At 51.1% G+C, this 18230-nt stretch overlaps 26 non-coding genes across 26 annotated transcripts; all 26 read right to left on the reverse strand.

Moving 5' to 3' along the window:
- Positions 1–34: 34 nt before the first annotated feature.
- Positions 35–197, reverse strand: LOC149087521 (U1 spliceosomal RNA). The gene has a single exon (XR_016192648.1). It is a non-coding gene; the product is annotated as a U1 spliceosomal RNA (small nuclear RNA).
- A 552-nt stretch (positions 198–749) lies between these two features.
- On the reverse strand, positions 750–912 carry LOC149087522 (U1 spliceosomal RNA). Its single transcript, XR_016192649.1, has one exon. It is a non-coding gene; the product is annotated as a U1 spliceosomal RNA (small nuclear RNA).
- Positions 913–1464: 552 nt separating this feature from the next.
- On the reverse strand, positions 1465–1627 carry LOC149087523 (U1 spliceosomal RNA). The gene has a single exon (XR_016192650.1). It is a non-coding gene; the product is annotated as a U1 spliceosomal RNA (small nuclear RNA).
- Positions 1628–2179: 552 nt separating this feature from the next.
- On the reverse strand, positions 2180–2342 carry LOC149087524 (U1 spliceosomal RNA). The gene has a single exon (XR_016192651.1). It is a non-coding gene; the product is annotated as a U1 spliceosomal RNA (small nuclear RNA).
- A 552-nt stretch (positions 2343–2894) lies between these two features.
- LOC149087525 (U1 spliceosomal RNA) lies at positions 2895–3057 on the reverse strand. The gene has a single exon (XR_016192652.1). It is a non-coding gene; the product is annotated as a U1 spliceosomal RNA (small nuclear RNA).
- Positions 3058–3609: 552 nt separating this feature from the next.
- Positions 3610–3772, reverse strand: LOC149087526 (U1 spliceosomal RNA). Its single transcript, XR_016192653.1, has one exon. It is a non-coding gene; the product is annotated as a U1 spliceosomal RNA (small nuclear RNA).
- A 552-nt stretch (positions 3773–4324) lies between these two features.
- LOC149087527 (U1 spliceosomal RNA) lies at positions 4325–4487 on the reverse strand. Its single transcript, XR_016192654.1, has one exon. It is a non-coding gene; the product is annotated as a U1 spliceosomal RNA (small nuclear RNA).
- A 552-nt stretch (positions 4488–5039) lies between these two features.
- Positions 5040–5202, reverse strand: LOC149087528 (U1 spliceosomal RNA). Its single transcript, XR_016192655.1, has one exon. It is a non-coding gene; the product is annotated as a U1 spliceosomal RNA (small nuclear RNA).
- Positions 5203–5754: 552 nt separating this feature from the next.
- On the reverse strand, positions 5755–5917 carry LOC149087529 (U1 spliceosomal RNA). Its single transcript, XR_016192657.1, has one exon. It is a non-coding gene; the product is annotated as a U1 spliceosomal RNA (small nuclear RNA).
- Positions 5918–6469: 552 nt separating this feature from the next.
- Positions 6470–6632, reverse strand: LOC149087530 (U1 spliceosomal RNA). Its single transcript, XR_016192658.1, has one exon. It is a non-coding gene; the product is annotated as a U1 spliceosomal RNA (small nuclear RNA).
- Positions 6633–7184: 552 nt separating this feature from the next.
- LOC149087531 (U1 spliceosomal RNA) lies at positions 7185–7347 on the reverse strand. The gene has a single exon (XR_016192659.1). It is a non-coding gene; the product is annotated as a U1 spliceosomal RNA (small nuclear RNA).
- A 552-nt stretch (positions 7348–7899) lies between these two features.
- On the reverse strand, positions 7900–8062 carry LOC149087532 (U1 spliceosomal RNA). The gene has a single exon (XR_016192660.1). It is a non-coding gene; the product is annotated as a U1 spliceosomal RNA (small nuclear RNA).
- A 552-nt stretch (positions 8063–8614) lies between these two features.
- LOC149087533 (U1 spliceosomal RNA) lies at positions 8615–8777 on the reverse strand. Its single transcript, XR_016192661.1, has one exon. It is a non-coding gene; the product is annotated as a U1 spliceosomal RNA (small nuclear RNA).
- A 552-nt stretch (positions 8778–9329) lies between these two features.
- LOC149087534 (U1 spliceosomal RNA) lies at positions 9330–9492 on the reverse strand. Its single transcript, XR_016192662.1, has one exon. It is a non-coding gene; the product is annotated as a U1 spliceosomal RNA (small nuclear RNA).
- A 552-nt stretch (positions 9493–10044) lies between these two features.
- On the reverse strand, positions 10045–10207 carry LOC149087535 (U1 spliceosomal RNA). The gene has a single exon (XR_016192663.1). It is a non-coding gene; the product is annotated as a U1 spliceosomal RNA (small nuclear RNA).
- A 552-nt stretch (positions 10208–10759) lies between these two features.
- On the reverse strand, positions 10760–10922 carry LOC149087536 (U1 spliceosomal RNA). The gene has a single exon (XR_016192664.1). It is a non-coding gene; the product is annotated as a U1 spliceosomal RNA (small nuclear RNA).
- A 556-nt stretch (positions 10923–11478) lies between these two features.
- LOC149087537 (U1 spliceosomal RNA) lies at positions 11479–11641 on the reverse strand. Its single transcript, XR_016192665.1, has one exon. It is a non-coding gene; the product is annotated as a U1 spliceosomal RNA (small nuclear RNA).
- Positions 11642–12193: 552 nt separating this feature from the next.
- On the reverse strand, positions 12194–12356 carry LOC149087538 (U1 spliceosomal RNA). The gene has a single exon (XR_016192666.1). It is a non-coding gene; the product is annotated as a U1 spliceosomal RNA (small nuclear RNA).
- Positions 12357–12908: 552 nt separating this feature from the next.
- Positions 12909–13071, reverse strand: LOC149087539 (U1 spliceosomal RNA). Its single transcript, XR_016192668.1, has one exon. It is a non-coding gene; the product is annotated as a U1 spliceosomal RNA (small nuclear RNA).
- A 552-nt stretch (positions 13072–13623) lies between these two features.
- On the reverse strand, positions 13624–13786 carry LOC149087540 (U1 spliceosomal RNA). Its single transcript, XR_016192669.1, has one exon. It is a non-coding gene; the product is annotated as a U1 spliceosomal RNA (small nuclear RNA).
- Positions 13787–14338: 552 nt separating this feature from the next.
- On the reverse strand, positions 14339–14501 carry LOC149087541 (U1 spliceosomal RNA). Its single transcript, XR_016192670.1, has one exon. It is a non-coding gene; the product is annotated as a U1 spliceosomal RNA (small nuclear RNA).
- A 552-nt stretch (positions 14502–15053) lies between these two features.
- Positions 15054–15216, reverse strand: LOC149087542 (U1 spliceosomal RNA). The gene has a single exon (XR_016192671.1). It is a non-coding gene; the product is annotated as a U1 spliceosomal RNA (small nuclear RNA).
- Positions 15217–15768: 552 nt separating this feature from the next.
- LOC149087543 (U1 spliceosomal RNA) lies at positions 15769–15931 on the reverse strand. The gene has a single exon (XR_016192672.1). It is a non-coding gene; the product is annotated as a U1 spliceosomal RNA (small nuclear RNA).
- A 552-nt stretch (positions 15932–16483) lies between these two features.
- On the reverse strand, positions 16484–16646 carry LOC149087544 (U1 spliceosomal RNA). The gene has a single exon (XR_016192574.1). It is a non-coding gene; the product is annotated as a U1 spliceosomal RNA (small nuclear RNA).
- A 552-nt stretch (positions 16647–17198) lies between these two features.
- Positions 17199–17361, reverse strand: LOC149087545 (U1 spliceosomal RNA). Its single transcript, XR_016192575.1, has one exon. It is a non-coding gene; the product is annotated as a U1 spliceosomal RNA (small nuclear RNA).
- Positions 17362–17913: 552 nt separating this feature from the next.
- LOC149087546 (U1 spliceosomal RNA) lies at positions 17914–18076 on the reverse strand. Its single transcript, XR_016192576.1, has one exon. It is a non-coding gene; the product is annotated as a U1 spliceosomal RNA (small nuclear RNA).
- Positions 18077–18230: the final 154 nt, after the last annotated feature.

Consider the following 18230-nt stretch of genomic DNA (forward strand, 5'->3'; position numbering starts at 1 on the left):
CGGGCAGAACAATTTAAATGATGTTGACAGAAGGGAGGGATCAGCGCGAACGCTAACCCCGCTACCAAAAATTACGTGCCCCAAGCAACCGCAATTAGCGGATGTGGCGAGCTTGCAGCCAACCAGAGTGCAATGGAAGGCCTCTGCCCGGGAGAGCCGCCTCGTTGATCACGGCATCTCCAGCACCAGGTAAGTATGCCGAAGCGGCTGCAGCTAAAATATATGCACGCTTTTACCTTACTCAACCGTCGACGGATATTCGACGAGAATTTCGCAGTTGGAAGGAGTGAAGAAAATGTGCATTCCCCATCACGTTGGATGTTTATGTACGATTGCGTATGCGACGGTGGTGGCGAAGCTTCGCGGTTGAGCTCGTACACCGCTAGATGGCGTTAATCTTTACTCGTTCTTTTCCCTGCCGTGCATCTTACGCAATGGAATACGAGCACGCCCTGGAATCAAGTTCTCTTTTTTTAGTGTGCAGTGCTCTCATTTACTTCAGCAGCCGATGCGAGTTTAATCGAAAGACACCATCGCTGCTAGCGGAAAAGCAATGTAGAGCAGGACAAATGTGTCGCACTGTTGGCGGTCAGAGGGAAGCATTCATGTGCCTTCCGCGACGGGTGACCGTTACCGAAAAAAAATGCCCGATGTAATTTGGATCACGATGGGGAACGAACAGATCGAATGCCGGTTTCGTGTCGAACACGCTCGCCGGGCAGAACAATTTAAATGATGTTGACAGAAGGGAGGGATCAGCGCGAACGCTAACCCCGCTACCAAAAATTACGTGCCCCAAGCAACCGCAATTAGCGGATGTGGCGAGCTTGCAGCCAACCAGAGTGCAATGGAAGGCCTCTGCCCGGGAGAGCCGCCTCGTTGATCACGGCATCTCCAGCACCAGGTAAGTATGCCGAAGCGGCTGCAGCTAAAATATATGCACGCTTTTACCTTACTCAACCGTCGACGGATATTCGACGAGAATTTCGCAGTTGGAAGGAGTGAAGAAAATGTGCATTCTCCATCACGTTGGATGTTTATGTACGATTGCGTATGCGACGGTGGTGGCGAAGCTTCGCGGTTGAGCTCGTACACCGCTAGATGGCGTTAATCTTTACTCGTTCTTTTCCCTGCCGTGCATCTTACGCAATGGAATACGAGCACGCCCTGGAATCAAGTTCTCTTTTTTTAGTGTGCAGTGCTCTCATTTACTTCAGCAGCCGATGCGAGTTTAATCGAAAGACACCATCGCTGCTAGCGGAAAAGCAATGTAGAGCAGGACAAATGTGTCGCACTGTTGGCGGTCAGAGGGAAGCATTCATGTGCCTTCCGCGACGGGTGACCGTTACCGAAAAAAAATGCCCGATGTAATTTGGATCACGATGGGGAACGAACAGATCGAATGCCGGTTTCGTGTCGAACACGCTCGCCGGGCAGAACAATTTAAATGATGTTGACAGAAGGGAGGGATCAGCGCGAACGCTAACCCCGCTACCAAAAATTACGTGCCCCAAGCAACCGCAATTAGCGGATGTGGCGAGCTTGCAGCCAACCAGAGTGCAATGGAAGGCCTCTGCCCGGGAGAGCCGCCTCGTTGATCACGGCATCTCCAGCACCAGGTAAGTATGCCGAAGCGGCTGCAGCTAAAATATATGCACGCTTTTACCTTACTCAACCGTCGACGGATATTCGACGAGAATTTCGCAGTTGGAAGGAGTGAAGAAAATGTGCATTCTCCATCACGTTGGATGTTTATGTACGATTGCGTATGCGACGGTGGTGGCGAAGCTTCGCGGTTGAGCTCGTACACCGCTAGATGGCGTTAATCTTTACTCGTTCTTTTCCCTGCCGTGCATCTTACGCAATGGAATACGAGCACGCCCTGGAATCAAGTTCTCTTTTTTTAGTGTGCAGTGCTCTCATTTACTTCAGCAGCCGATGCGAGTTTAATCGAAAGACACCATCGCTGCTAGCGGAAAAGCAATGTAGAGCAGGACAAATGTGTCGCACTGTTGGCGGTCAGAGGGAAGCATTCATGTGCCTTCCGCGACGGGTGACCGTTACCGAAAAAAAATGCCCGATGTAATTTGGATCACGATGGGGAACGAACAGATCGAATGCCGGTTTCGTGTCGAACACGCTCGCCGGGCAGAACAATTTAAATGATGTTGACAGAAGGGAGGGATCAGCGCGAACGCTAACCCCGCTACCAAAAATTACGTGCCCCAAGCAACCGCAATTAGCGGATGTGGCGAGCTTGCAGCCAACCAGAGTGCAATGGAAGGCCTCTGCCCGGGAGAGCCGCCTCGTTGATCACGGCATCTCCAGCACCAGGTAAGTATGCCGAAGCGGCTGCAGCTAAAATATATGCACGCTTTTACCTTACTCAACCGTCGACGGATATTCGACGAGAATTTCGCAGTTGGAAGGAGTGAAGAAAATGTGCATTCCCCATCACGTTGGATGTTTATGTACGATTGCGTATGCGACGGTGGTGGCGAAGCTTCGCGGTTGAGCTCGTACACCGCTAGATGGCGTTAATCTTTACTCGTTCTTTTCCCTGCCGTGCATCTTACGCAATGGAATACGAGCACGCCCTGGAATCAAGTTCTCTTTTTTTAGTGTGCAGTGCTCTCATTTACTTCAGCAGCCGATGCGAGTTTAATCGAAAGACACCATCGCTGCTAGCGGAAAAGCAATGTAGAGCAGGACAAATGTGTCGCACTGTTGGCGGTCAGAGGGAAGCATTCATGTGCCTTCCGCGACGGGTGACCGTTACCGAAAAAAAATGCCCGATGTAATTTGGATCACGATGGGGAACGAACAGATCGAATGCCGGTTTCGTGTCGAACACGCTCGCCGGGCAGAACAATTTAAATGATGTTGACAGAAGGGAGGGATCAGCGCGAACGCTAACCCCGCTACCAAAAATTACGTGCCCCAAGCAACCGCAATTAGCGGATGTGGCGAGCTTGCAGCCAACCAGAGTGCAATGGAAGGCCTCTGCCCGGGAGAGCCGCCTCGTTGATCACGGCATCTCCAGCACCAGGTAAGTATGCCGAAGCGGCTGCAGCTAAAATATATGCACGCTTTTACCTTACTCAACCGTCGACGGATATTCGACGAGAATTTCGCAGTTGGAAGGAGTGAAGAAAATGTGCATTCTCCATCACGTTGGATGTTTATGTACGATTGCGTATGCGACGGTGGTGGCGAAGCTTCGCGGTTGAGCTCGTACACCGCTAGATGGCGTTAATCTTTACTCGTTCTTTTCCCTGCCGTGCATCTTACGCAATGGAATACGAGCACGCCCTGGAATCAAGTTCTCTTTTTTTAGTGTGCAGTGCTCTCATTTACTTCAGCAGCCGATGCGAGTTTAATCGAAAGACACCATCGCTGCTAGCGGAAAAGCAATGTAGAGCAGGACAAATGTGTCGCACTGTTGGCGGTCAGAGGGAAGCATTCATGTGCCTTCCGCGACGGGTGACCGTTACCGAAAAAAAATGCCCGATGTAATTTGGATCACGATGGGGAACGAACAGATCGAATGCCGGTTTCGTGTCGAACACGCTCGCCGGGCAGAACAATTTAAATGATGTTGACAGAAGGGAGGGATCAGCGCGAACGCTAACCCCGCTACCAAAAATTACGTGCCCCAAGCAACCGCAATTAGCGGATGTGGCGAGCTTGCAGCCAACCAGAGTGCAATGGAAGGCCTCTGCCCGGGAGAGCCGCCTCGTTGATCACGGCATCTCCAGCACCAGGTAAGTATGCCGAAGCGGCTGCAGCTAAAATATATGCACGCTTTTACCTTACTCAACCGTCGACGGATATTCGACGAGAATTTCGCAGTTGGAAGGAGTGAAGAAAATGTGCATTCTCCATCACGTTGGATGTTTATGTACGATTGCGTATGCGACGGTGGTGGCGAAGCTTCGCGGTTGAGCTCGTACACCGCTAGATGGCGTTAATCTTTACTCGTTCTTTTCCCTGCCGTGCATCTTACGCAATGGAATACGAGCACGCCCTGGAATCAAGTTCTCTTTTTTTAGTGTGCAGTGCTCTCATTTACTTCAGCAGCCGATGCGAGTTTAATCGAAAGACACCATCGCTGCTAGCGGAAAAGCAATGTAGAGCAGGACAAATGTGTCGCACTGTTGGCGGTCAGAGGGAAGCATTCATGTGCCTTCCGCGACGGGTGACCGTTACCGAAAAAAAATGCCCGATGTAATTTGGATCACGATGGGGAACGAACAGATCGAATGCCGGTTTCGTGTCGAACACGCTCGCCGGGCAGAACAATTTAAATGATGTTGACAGAAGGGAGGGATCAGCGCGAACGCTAACCCCGCTACCAAAAATTACGTGCCCCAAGCAACCGCAATTAGCGGATGTGGCGAGCTTGCAGCCAACCAGAGTGCAATGGAAGGCCTCTGCCCGGGAGAGCCGCCTCGTTGATCACGGCATCTCCAGCACCAGGTAAGTATGCCGAAGCGGCTGCAGCTAAAATATATGCACGCTTTTACCTTACTCAACCGTCGACGGATATTCGACGAGAATTTCGCAGTTGGAAGGAGTGAAGAAAATGTGCATTCCCCATCACGTTGGATGTTTATGTACGATTGCGTATGCGACGGTGGTGGCGAAGCTTCGCGGTTGAGCTCGTACACCGCTAGATGGCGTTAATCTTTACTCGTTCTTTTCCCTGCCGTGCATCTTACGCAATGGAATACGAGCACGCCCTGGAATCAAGTTCTCTTTTTTTAGTGTGCAGTGCTCTCATTTACTTCAGCAGCCGATGCGAGTTTAATCGAAAGACACCATCGCTGCTAGCGGAAAAGCAATGTAGAGCAGGACAAATGTGTCGCACTGTTGGCGGTCAGAGGGAAGCATTCATGTGCCTTCCGCGACGGGTGACCGTTACCGAAAAAAAATGCCCGATGTAATTTGGATCACGATGGGGAACGAACAGATCGAATGCCGGTTTCGTGTCGAACACGCTCGCCGGGCAGAACAATTTAAATGATGTTGACAGAAGGGAGGGATCAGCGCGAACGCTAACCCCGCTACCAAAAATTACGTGCCCCAAGCAACCGCAATTAGCGGATGTGGCGAGCTTGCAGCCAACCAGAGTGCAATGGAAGGCCTCTGCCCGGGAGAGCCGCCTCGTTGATCACGGCATCTCCAGCACCAGGTAAGTATGCCGAAGCGGCTGCAGCTAAAATATATGCACGCTTTTACCTTACTCAACCGTCGACGGATATTCGACGAGAATTTCGCAGTTGGAAGGAGTGAAGAAAATGTGCATTCCCCATCACGTTGGATGTTTATGTACGATTGCGTATGCGACGGTGGTGGCGAAGCTTCGCGGTTGAGCTCGTACACCGCTAGATGGCGTTAATCTTTACTCGTTCTTTTCCCTGCCGTGCATCTTACGCAATGGAATACGAGCACGCCCTGGAATCAAGTTCTCTTTTTTTAGTGTGCAGTGCTCTCATTTACTTCAGCAGCCGATGCGAGTTTAATCGAAAGACACCATCGCTGCTAGCGGAAAAGCAATGTAGAGCAGGACAAATGTGTCGCACTGTTGGCGGTCAGAGGGAAGCATTCATGTGCCTTCCGCGACGGGTGACCGTTACCGAAAAAAAATGCCCGATGTAATTTGGATCACGATGGGGAACGAACAGATCGAATGCCGGTTTCGTGTCGAACACGCTCGCCGGGCAGAACAATTTAAATGATGTTGACAGAAGGGAGGGATCAGCGCGAACGCTAACCCCGCTACCAAAAATTACGTGCCCCAAGCAACCGCAATTAGCGGATGTGGCGAGCTTGCAGCCAACCAGAGTGCAATGGAAGGCCTCTGCCCGGGAGAGCCGCCTCGTTGATCACGGCATCTCCAGCACCAGGTAAGTATGCCGAAGCGGCTGCAGCTAAAATATATGCACGCTTTTACCTTACTCAACCGTCGACGGATATTCGACGAGAATTTCGCAGTTGGAAGGAGTGAAGAAAATGTGCATTCTCCATCACGTTGGATGTTTATGTACGATTGCGTATGCGACGGTGGTGGCGAAGCTTCGCGGTTGAGCTCGTACACCGCTAGATGGCGTTAATCTTTACTCGTTCTTTTCCCTGCCGTGCATCTTACGCAATGGAATACGAGCACGCCCTGGAATCAAGTTCTCTTTTTTTAGTGTGCAGTGCTCTCATTTACTTCAGCAGCCGATGCGAGTTTAATCGAAAGACACCATCGCTGCTAGCGGAAAAGCAATGTAGAGCAGGACAAATGTGTCGCACTGTTGGCGGTCAGAGGGAAGCATTCATGTGCCTTCCGCGACGGGTGACCGTTACCGAAAAAAAATGCCCGATGTAATTTGGATCACGATGGGGAACGAACAGATCGAATGCCGGTTTCGTGTCGAACACGCTCGCCGGGCAGAACAATTTAAATGATGTTGACAGAAGGGAGGGATCAGCGCGAACGCTAACCCCGCTACCAAAAATTACGTGCCCCAAGCAACCGCAATTAGCGGATGTGGCGAGCTTGCAGCCAACCAGAGTGCAATGGAAGGCCTCTGCCCGGGAGAGCCGCCTCGTTGATCACGGCATCTCCAGCACCAGGTAAGTATGCCGAAGCGGCTGCAGCTAAAATATATGCACGCTTTTACCTTACTCAACCGTCGACGGATATTCGACGAGAATTTCGCAGTTGGAAGGAGTGAAGAAAATGTGCATTCTCCATCACGTTGGATGTTTATGTACGATTGCGTATGCGACGGTGGTGGCGAAGCTTCGCGGTTGAGCTCGTACACCGCTAGATGGCGTTAATCTTTACTCGTTCTTTTCCCTGCCGTGCATCTTACGCAATGGAATACGAGCACGCCCTGGAATCAAGTTCTCTTTTTTTAGTGTGCAGTGCTCTCATTTACTTCAGCAGCCGATGCGAGTTTAATCGAAAGACACCATCGCTGCTAGCGGAAAAGCAATGTAGAGCAGGACAAATGTGTCGCACTGTTGGCGGTCAGAGGGAAGCATTCATGTGCCTTCCGCGACGGGTGACCGTTACCGAAAAAAAATGCCCGATGTAATTTGGATCACGATGGGGAACGAACAGATCGAATGCCGGTTTCGTGTCGAACACGCTCGCCGGGCAGAACAATTTAAATGATGTTGACAGAAGGGAGGGATCAGCGCGAACGCTAACCCCGCTACCAAAAATTACGTGCCCCAAGCAACCGCAATTAGCGGATGTGGCGAGCTTGCAGCCAACCAGAGTGCAATGGAAGGCCTCTGCCCGGGAGAGCCGCCTCGTTGATCACGGCATCTCCAGCACCAGGTAAGTATGCCGAAGCGGCTGCAGCTAAAATATATGCACGCTTTTACCTTACTCAACCGTCGACGGATATTCGACGAGAATTTCGCAGTTGGAAGGAGTGAAGAAAATGTGCATTCTCCATCACGTTGGATGTTTATGTACGATTGCGTATGCGACGGTGGTGGCGAAGCTTCGCGGTTGAGCTCGTACACCGCTAGATGGCGTTAATCTTTACTCGTTCTTTTCCCTGCCGTGCATCTTACGCAATGGAATACGAGCACGCCCTGGAATCAAGTTCTCTTTTTTTAGTGTGCAGTGCTCTCATTTACTTCAGCAGCCGATGCGAGTTTAATCGAAAGACACCATCGCTGCTAGCGGAAAAGCAATGTAGAGCAGGACAAATGTGTCGCACTGTTGGCGGTCAGAGGGAAGCATTCATGTGCCTTCCGCGACGGGTGACCGTTACCGAAAAAAAATGCCCGATGTAATTTGGATCACGATGGGGAACGAACAGATCGAATGCCGGTTTCGTGTCGAACACGCTCGCCGGGCAGAACAATTTAAATGATGTTGACAGAAGGGAGGGATCAGCGCGAACGCTAACCCCGCTACCAAAAATTACGTGCCCCAAGCAACCGCAATTAGCGGATGTGGCGAGCTTGCAGCCAACCAGAGTGCAATGGAAGGCCTCTGCCCGGGAGAGCCGCCTCGTTGATCACGGCATCTCCAGCACCAGGTAAGTATGCCGAAGCGGCTGCAGCTAAAATATATGCACGCTTTTACCTTACTCAACCGTCGACGGATATTCGACGAGAATTTCGCAGTTGGAAGGAGTGAAGAAAATGTGCATTCCCCATCACGTTGGATGTTTATGTACGATTGCGTATGCGACGGTGGTGGCGAAGCTTCGCGGTTGAGCTCGTACACCGCTAGATGGCGTTAATCTTTACTCGTTCTTTTCCCTGCCGTGCATCTTACGCAATGGAATACGAGCACGCCCTGGAATCAAGTTCTCTTTTTTTAGTGTGCAGTGCTCTCATTTACTTCAGCAGCCGATGCGAGTTTAATCGAAAGACACCATCGCTGCTAGCGGAAAAGCAATGTAGAGCAGGACAAATGTGTCGCACTGTTGGCGGTCAGAGGGAAGCATTCATGTGCCTTCCGCGACGGGTGACCGTTACCGAAAAAAAATGCCCGATGTAATTTGGATCACGATGGGGAACGAACAGATCGAATGCCGGTTTCGTGTCGAACACGCTCGCCGGGCAGAACAATTTAAATGATGTTGACAGAAGGGAGGGATCAGCGCGAACGCTAACCCCGCTACCAAAAATTACGTGCCCCAAGCAACCGCAATTAGCGGATGTGGCGAGCTTGCAGCCAACCAGAGTGCAATGGAAGGCCTCTGCCCGGGAGAGCCGCCTCGTTGATCACGGCATCTCCAGCACCAGGTAAGTATGCCGAAGCGGCTGCAGCTAAAATATATGCACGCTTTTACCTTACTCAACCGTCGACGGATATTCGACGAGAATTTCGCAGTTGGAAGGAGTGAAGAAAATGTGCATTCTCCATCACGTTGGATGTTTATGTACGATTGCGTATGCGACGGTGGTGGCGAAGCTTCGCGGTTGAGCTCGTACACCGCTAGATGGCGTTAATCTTTACTCGTTCTTTTCCCTGCCGTGCATCTTACGCAATGGAATACGAGCACGCCCTGGAATCAAGTTCTCTTTTTTTAGTGTGCAGTGCTCTCATTTACTTCAGCAGCCGATGCGAGTTTAATCGAAAGACACCATCGCTGCTAGCGGAAAAGCAATGTAGAGCAGGACAAATGTGTCGCACTGTTGGCGGTCAGAGGGAAGCATTCATGTGCCTTCCGCGACGGGTGACCGTTACCGAAAAAAAATGCCCGATGTAATTTGGATCACGATGGGGAACGAACAGATCGAATGCCGGTTTCGTGTCGAACACGCTCGCCGGGCAGAACAATTTAAATGATGTTGACAGAAGGGAGGGATCAGCGCGAACGCTAACCCCGCTACCAAAAATTACGTGCCCCAAGCAACCGCAATTAGCGGATGTGGCGAGCTTGCAGCCAACCAGAGTGCAATGGAAGGCCTCTGCCCGGGAGAGCCGCCTCGTTGATCACGGCATCTCCAGCACCAGGTAAGTATGCCGAAGCGGCTGCAGCTAAAATATATGCACGCTTTTACCTTACTCAACCGTCGACGGATATTCGACGAGAATTTCGCAGTTGGAAGGAGTGAAGAAAATGTGCATTCCCCATCACGTTGGATGTTTATGTACGATTGCGTATGCGACGGTGGTGGCGAAGCTTCGCGGTTGAGCTCGTACACCGCTAGATGGCGTTAATCTTTACTCGTTCTTTTCCCTGCCGTGCATCTTACGCAATGGAATACGAGCACGCCCTGGAATCAAGTTCTCTTTTTTTAGTGTGCAGTGCTCTCATTTACTTCAGCAGCCGATGCGAGTTTAATCGAAAGACACCATCGCTGCTAGCGGAAAAGCAATGTAGAGCAGGACAAATGTGTCGCACTGTTGGCGGTCAGAGGGAAGCATTCATGTGCCTTCCGCGACGGGTGACCGTTACCGAAAAAAAATGCCCGATGTAATTTGGATCACGATGGGGAACGAACAGATCGAATGCCGGTTTCGTGTCGAACACGCTCGCCGGGCAGAACAATTTAAATGATGTTGACAGAAGGGAGGGATCAGCGCGAACGCTAACCCCGCTACCAAAAATTACGTGCCCCAAGCAACCGCAATTAGCGGATGTGGCGAGCTTGCAGCCAACCAGAGTGCAATGGAAGGCCTCTGCCCGGGAGAGCCGCCTCGTTGATCACGGCATCTCCAGCACCAGGTAAGTATGCCGAAGCGGCTGCAGCTAAAATATATGCACGCTTTTACCTTACTCAACCGTCGACGGATATTCGACGAGAATTTCGCAGTTGGAAGGAGTGAAGAAAATGTGCATTCCCCATCACGTTGGATGTTTATGTACGATTGCGTATGCGACGGTGGTGGCGAAGCTTCGCGGTTGAGCTCGTACACCGCTAGATGGCGTTAATCTTTACTCGTTCTTTTCCCTGCCGTGCATCTTACGCAATGGAATACGAGCACGCCCTGGAATCAAGTTCTCTTTTTTTAGTGTGCAGTGCTCTCATTTACTTCAGCAGCCGATGCGAGTTTAATCGAAAGACACCATCGCTGCTAGCGGAAAAGCAATGTAGAGCAGGACAAATGTGTCGCACTGTTGGCGGTCAGAGGGAAGCATTCATGTGCCTTCCGCGACGGGTGACCGTTACCGAAAAAAAATGCCCGATGTAATTTGGATCACGATGGGGAACGAACAGATCGAATGCCGGTTTCGTGTCGAACACGCTCGCCGGGCAGAACAATTTAAATGATGTTGACAGAAGGGAGGGATCAGCGCGAACGCTAACCCCGCTACCAAAAATTACGTGCCCCAAGCAACCGCAATTAGCGGATGTGGCGAGCTTGCAGCCAACCAGAGTGCAATGGAAGGCCTCTGCCCGGGAGAGCCGCCTCGTTGATCACGGCATCTCCAGCACCAGGTAAGTATGCCGAAGCGGCTGCAGCTAAAATATATGCACGCTTTTACCTTACTCAACCGTCGACGGATATTCGACGAGAATTTCGCAGTTGGAAGGAGTGAAGAAAATGTGCATTCTCCATCACGTTGGATGTTTATGTACGATTGCGTATGCGACGGTGGTGGCGAAGCTTCGCGGTTGAGCTCGTACACCGCTAGATGGCGTTAATCTTTACTCGTTCTTTTCCCTGCCGTGCATCTTACGCAATGGAATACGAGCACGCCCTGGAATCAAGTTCTCTTTTTTTAGTGTGCAGTGCTCTCATTTACTTCAGCAGCCGATGCGAGTTTAATCGAAAGACACCATCGCTGCTAGCGGAAAAGCAATGTAGAGCAGGACAAATGTGTCGCACTGTTGGCGGTCAGAGGGAAGCATTCATGTGCCTTCCGCGACGGGTGACCGTTACCGAAAAAAAATGCCCGATGTAATTTGGATCACGATGGGGAACGAACAGATCGAATGCCGGTTTCGTGTCGAACACGCTCGCCGGGCAGAACAATTTAAATGATGTTGACAGAAGGGAGGGAGGGATCAGCGCGAACGCTAACCCCGCTACCAAAAATTACGTGCCCCAAGCAACCGCAATTAGCGGATGTGGCGAGCTTGCAGCCAACCAGAGTGCAATGGAAGGCCTCTGCCCGGGAGAGCCGCCTCGTTGATCACGGCATCTCCAGCACCAGGTAAGTATGCCGAAGCGGCTGCAGCTAAAATATATGCACGCTTTTACCTTACTCAACCGTCGACGGATATTCGACGAGAATTTCGCAGTTGGAAGGAGTGAAGAAAATGTGCATTCCCCATCACGTTGGATGTTTATGTACGATTGCGTATGCGACGGTGGTGGCGAAGCTTCGCGGTTGAGCTCGTACACCGCTAGATGGCGTTAATCTTTACTCGTTCTTTTCCCTGCCGTGCATCTTACGCAATGGAATACGAGCACGCCCTGGAATCAAGTTCTCTTTTTTTAGTGTGCAGTGCTCTCATTTACTTCAGCAGCCGATGCGAGTTTAATCGAAAGACACCATCGCTGCTAGCGGAAAAGCAATGTAGAGCAGGACAAATGTGTCGCACTGTTGGCGGTCAGAGGGAAGCATTCATGTGCCTTCCGCGACGGGTGACCGTTACCGAAAAAAAATGCCCGATGTAATTTGGATCACGATGGGGAACGAACAGATCGAATGCCGGTTTCGTGTCGAACACGCTCGCCGGGCAGAACAATTTAAATGATGTTGACAGAAGGGAGGGATCAGCGCGAACGCTAACCCCGCTACCAAAAATTACGTGCCCCAAGCAACCGCAATTAGCGGATGTGGCGAGCTTGCAGCCAACCAGAGTGCAATGGAAGGCCTCTGCCCGGGAGAGCCGCCTCGTTGATCACGGCATCTCCAGCACCAGGTAAGTATGCCGAAGCGGCTGCAGCTAAAATATATGCACGCTTTTACCTTACTCAACCGTCGACGGATATTCGACGAGAATTTCGCAGTTGGAAGGAGTGAAGAAAATGTGCATTCTCCATCACGTTGGATGTTTATGTACGATTGCGTATGCGACGGTGGTGGCGAAGCTTCGCGGTTGAGCTCGTACACCGCTAGATGGCGTTAATCTTTACTCGTTCTTTTCCCTGCCGTGCATCTTACGCAATGGAATACGAGCACGCCCTGGAATCAAGTTCTCTTTTTTTAGTGTGCAGTGCTCTCATTTACTTCAGCAGCCGATGCGAGTTTAATCGAAAGACACCATCGCTGCTAGCGGAAAAGCAATGTAGAGCAGGACAAATGTGTCGCACTGTTGGCGGTCAGAGGGAAGCATTCATGTGCCTTCCGCGACGGGTGACCGTTACCGAAAAAAAATGCCCGATGTAATTTGGATCACGATGGGGAACGAACAGATCGAATGCCGGTTTCGTGTCGAACACGCTCGCCGGGCAGAACAATTTAAATGATGTTGACAGAAGGGAGGGATCAGCGCGAACGCTAACCCCGCTACCAAAAATTACGTGCCCCAAGCAACCGCAATTAGCGGATGTGGCGAGCTTGCAGCCAACCAGAGTGCAATGGAAGGCCTCTGCCCGGGAGAGCCGCCTCGTTGATCACGGCATCTCCAGCACCAGGTAAGTATGCCGAAGCGGCTGCAGCTAAAATATATGCACGCTTTTACCTTACTCAACCGTCGACGGATATTCGACGAGAATTTCGCAGTTGGAAGGAGTGAAGAAAATGTGCATTCCCCATCACGTTGGATGTTTATGTACGATTGCGTATGCGACGGTGGTGGCGAAGCTTCGCGGTTGAGCTCGTACACCGCTAGATGGCGTTAATCTTTACTCGTTCTTTTCCCTGCCGTGCATCTTACGCAATGGAATACGAGCACGCCCTGGAATCAAGTTCTCTTTTTTTAGTGTGCAGTGCTCTCATTTACTTCAGCAGCCGATGCGAGTTTAATCGAAAGACACCATCGCTGCTAGCGGAAAAGCAATGTAGAGCAGGACAAATGTGTCGCACTGTTGGCGGTCAGAGGGAAGCATTCATGTGCCTTCCGCGACGGGTGACCGTTACCGAAAAAAAATGCCCGATGTAATTTGGATCACGATGGGGAACGAACAGATCGAATGCCGGTTTCGTGTCGAACACGCTCGCCGGGCAGAACAATTTAAATGATGTTGACAGAAGGGAGGGATCAGCGCGAACGCTAACCCCGCTACCAAAAATTACGTGCCCCAAGCAACCGCAATTAGCGGATGTGGCGAGCTTGCAGCCAACCAGAGTGCAATGGAAGGCCTCTGCCCGGGAGAGCCGCCTCGTTGATCACGGCATCTCCAGCACCAGGTAAGTATGCCGAAGCGGCTGCAGCTAAAATATATGCACGCTTTTACCTTACTCAACCGTCGACGGATATTCGACGAGAATTTCGCAGTTGGAAGGAGTGAAGAAAATGTGCATTCTCCATCACGTTGGATGTTTATGTACGATTGCGTATGCGACGGTGGTGGCGAAGCTTCGCGGTTGAGCTCGTACACCGCTAGATGGCGTTAATCTTTACTCGTTCTTTTCCCTGCCGTGCATCTTACGCAATGGAATACGAGCACGCCCTGGAATCAAGTTCTCTTTTTTTAGTGTGCAGTGCTCTCATTTACTTCAGCAGCCGATGCGAGTTTAATCGAAAGACACCATCGCTGCTAGCGGAAAAGCAATGTAGAGCAGGACAAATGTGTCGCACTGTTGGCGGTCAGAGGGAAGCATTCATGTGCCTTCCGCGACGGGTGACCGTTACCGAAAAAAAATGCCCGATGTAATTTGGATCACGATGGGGAACGAACAGATCGAATGCCGGTTTCGTGTCGAACACGCTCGCCGGGCAGAACAATTTAAATGATGTTGACAGAAGGGAGGGATCAGCGCGAACGCTAACCCCGCTACCAAAAATTACGTGCCCCAAGCAACCGCAATTAGCGGATGTGGCGAGCTTGCAGCCAACCAGAGTGCAATGGAAGGCCTCTGCCCGGGAGAGCCGCCTCGTTGATCACGGCATCTCCAGCACCAGGTAAGTATGCCGAAGCGGCTGCAGCTAAAATATATGCACGCTTTTACCTTACTCAACCGTCGACGGATATTCGACGAGAATTTCGCAGTTGGAAGGAGTGAAGAAAATGTGCATTCTCCATCACGTTGGATGTTTATGTACGATTGCGTATGCGACGGTGGTGGCGAAGCTTCGCGGTTGAGCTCGTACACCGCTAGATGGCGTTAATCTTTACTCGTTCTTTTCCCTGCCGTGCATCTTACGCAATGGAATACGAGCACGCCCTGGAATCAAGTTCTCTTTTTTTAGTGTGCAGTGCTCTCATTTACTTCAGCAGCCGATGCGAGTTTAATCGAAAGACACCATCGCTGCTAGCGGAAAAGCAATGTAGAGCAGGACAAATGTGTCGCACTGTTGGCGGTCAGAGGGAAGCATTCATGTGCCTTCCGCGACGGGTGACCGTTACCGAAAAAAAATGCCCGATGTAATTTGGATCACGATGGGGAACGAACAGATCGAATGCCGGTTTCGTGTCGAACACGCTCGCCGGGCAGAACAATTTAAATGATGTTGACAGAAGGGAGGGATCAGCGCGAACGCTAACCCCGCTACCAAAAATTACGTGCCCCAAGCAACCGCAATTAGCGGATGTGGCGAGCTTGCAGCCAACCAGAGTGCAATGGAAGGCCTCTGCCCGGGAGAGCCGCCTCGTTGATCACGGCATCTCCAGCACCAGGTAAGTATGCCGAAGCGGCTGCAGCTAAAATATATGCACGCTTTTACCTTACTCAACCGTCGACGGATATTCGACGAGAATTTCGCAGTTGGAAGGAGTGAAGAAAATGTGCATTCCCCATCACGTTGGATGTTTATGTACGATTGCGTATGCGACGGTGGTGGCGAAGCTTCGCGGTTGAGCTCGTACACCGCTAGATGGCGTTAATCTTTACTCGTTCTTTTCCCTGCCGTGCATCTTACGCAATGGAATACGAGCACGCCCTGGAATCAAGTTCTCTTTTTTTAGTGTGCAGTGCTCTCATTTACTTCAGCAGCCGATGCGAGTTTAATCGAAAGACACCATCGCTGCTAGCGGAAAAGCAATGTAGAGCAGGACAAATGTGTCGCACTGTTGGCGGTCAGAGGGAAGCATTCATGTGCCTTCCGCGACGGGTGACCGTTACCGAAAAAAAATGCCCGATGTAATTTGGATCACGATGGGGAACGAACAGATCGAATGCCGGTTTCGTGTCGAACACGCTCGCCGGGCAGAACAATTTAAATGATGTTGACAGAAGGGAGGGATCAGCGCGAACGCTAACCCCGCTACCAAAAATTACGTGCCCCAAGCAACCGCAATTAGCGGATGTGGCGAGCTTGCAGCCAACCAGAGTGCAATGGAAGGCCTCTGCCCGGGAGAGCCGCCTCGTTGATCACGGCATCTCCAGCACCAGGTAAGTATGCCGAAGCGGCTGCAGCTAAAATATATGCACGCTTTTACCTTACTCAACCGTCGACGGATATTCGACGAGAATTTCGCAGTTGGAAGGAGTGAAGAAAATGTGCATTCTCCATCACGTTGGATGTTTATGTACGATTGCGTATGCGACGGTGGTGGCGAAGCTTCGCGGTTGAGCTCGTACACCGCTAGATGGCGTTAATCTTTACTCGTTCTTTTCCCTGCCGTGCATCTTACGCAATGGAATACGAGCACGCCCTGGAATCAAGTTCTCTTTTTTTAGTGTGCAGTGCTCTCATTTACTTCAGCAGCCGATGCGAGTTTAATCGAAAGACACCATCGCTGCTAGCGGAAAAGCAATGTAGAGCAGGACAAATGTGTCGCACTGTTGGCGGTCAGAGGGAAGCATTCATGTGCCTTCCGCGACGGGTGACCGTTACCGAAAAAAAATGCCCGATGTAATTTGGATCACGATGGGGAACGAACAGATCGAATGCCGGTTTCGTGTCGAACACGCTCGCCGGGCAGAACAATTTAAATGATGTTGACAGAAGGGAGGGATCAGCGCGAACGCTAACCCCGCTACCAAAAATTACGTGCCCCAAGCAACCGCAATTAGCGGATGTGGCGAGCTTGCAGCCAACCAGAGTGCAATGGAAGGCCTCTGCCCGGGAGAGCCGCCTCGTTGATCACGGCATCTCCAGCACCAGGTAAGTATGCCGAAGCGGCTGCAGCTAAAATATATGCACGCTTTTACCTTACTCAACCGTCGACGGATATTCGACGAGAATTTCGCAGTTGGAAGGAGTGAAGAAAATGTGCATTCCCCATCACGTTGGATGTTTATGTACGATTGCGTATGCGACGGTGGTGGCGAAGCTTCGCGGTTGAGCTCGTACACCGCTAGATGGCGTTAATCTTTACTCGTTCTTTTCCCTGCCGTGCATCTTACGCAATGGAATACGAGCACGCCCTGGAATCAAGTTCTCTTTTTTTAGTGTGCAGTGCTCTCATTTACTTCAGCAGCCGATGCGAGTTTAATCGAAAGACACCATCGCTGCTAGCGGAAAAGCAATGTAGAGCAGGACAAATGTGTCGCACTGTTGGCGGTCAGAGGGAAGCATTCATGTGCCTTCCGCGACGGGTGACCGTTACCGAAAAAAAATGCCCGATGTAATTTGGATCACGATGGGGAACGAACAGATCGAATGCCGGTTTCGTGTCGAACACGCTCGCCGGGCAGAACAATTTAAATGATGTTGACAGAAGGGAGGGATCAGCGCGAACGCTAACCCCGCTACCAAAAATTACGTGCCCCAAGCAACCGCAATTAGCGGATGTGGCGAGCTTGCAGCCAACCAGAGTGCAATGGAAGGCCTCTGCCCGGGAGAGCCGCCTCGTTGATCACGGCATCTCCAGCACCAGGTAAGTATGCCGAAGCGGCTGCAGCTAAAATATATGCACGCTTTTACCTTACTCAACCGTCGACGGATATTCGACGAGAATTTCGCAGTTGGAAGGAGTGAAGAAAATGTGCATTCTCCATCACGTTGGATGTTTATGTACGATTGCGTATGCGACGGTGGTGGCGAAGCTTCGCGGTTGAGCTCGTACACCGCTAGATGGCGTTAATCTTTACTCGTTCTTTTCCCTGCCGTGCATCTTACGCAATGGAATACGAGCACGCCCTGGAATCAAGTTCTCTTTTTTTAGTGTGCAGTGCTCTCATTTACTTCAGCAGCCGATGCGAGTTTAATCGAAAGACACCATCGCTGCTAGCGGAAAAGCAATGTAGAGCAGGACAAATGTGTCGCACTGTTGGCGGTCAGAGGGAAGCATTCATGTGCCTTCCGCGACGGGTGACCGTTACCGAAAAAAAATGCCCGATGTAATTTGGATCACGATGGGGAACGAACAGATCGAATGCCGGTTTCGTGTCGAACACGCTCGCCGGGCAGAACAATTTAAATGATGTTGACAGAAGGGAGGGATCAGCGCGAACGCTAACCCCGCTACCAAAAATTACGTGCCCCAAGCAACCGCAATTAGCGGATGTGGCGAGCTTGCAGCCAACCAGAGTGCAATGGAAGGCCTCTGCCCGGGAGAGCCGCCTCGTTGATCACGGCATCTCCAGCACCAGGTAAGTATGCCGAAGCGGCTGCAGCTAAAATATATGCACGCTTTTACCTTACTCAACCGTCGACGGATATTCGACGAGAATTTCGCAGTTGGAAGGAGTGAAGAAAATGTGCATTCCCCATCACGTTGGATGTTTATGTACGATTGCGTATGCGACGGTGGT

The sequence above is a fragment of the Pholcus phalangioides genome, unplaced genomic scaffold, assembly GCF_987345545.1.
Source record: "Pholcus phalangioides strain wild (caught in Gottingen) unplaced genomic scaffold, Ppha-v1.0 ptg000004l_1, whole genome shotgun sequence".
Lineage (NCBI taxonomy): Eukaryota > Metazoa > Arthropoda > Arachnida > Araneae > Pholcidae > Pholcus > Pholcus phalangioides.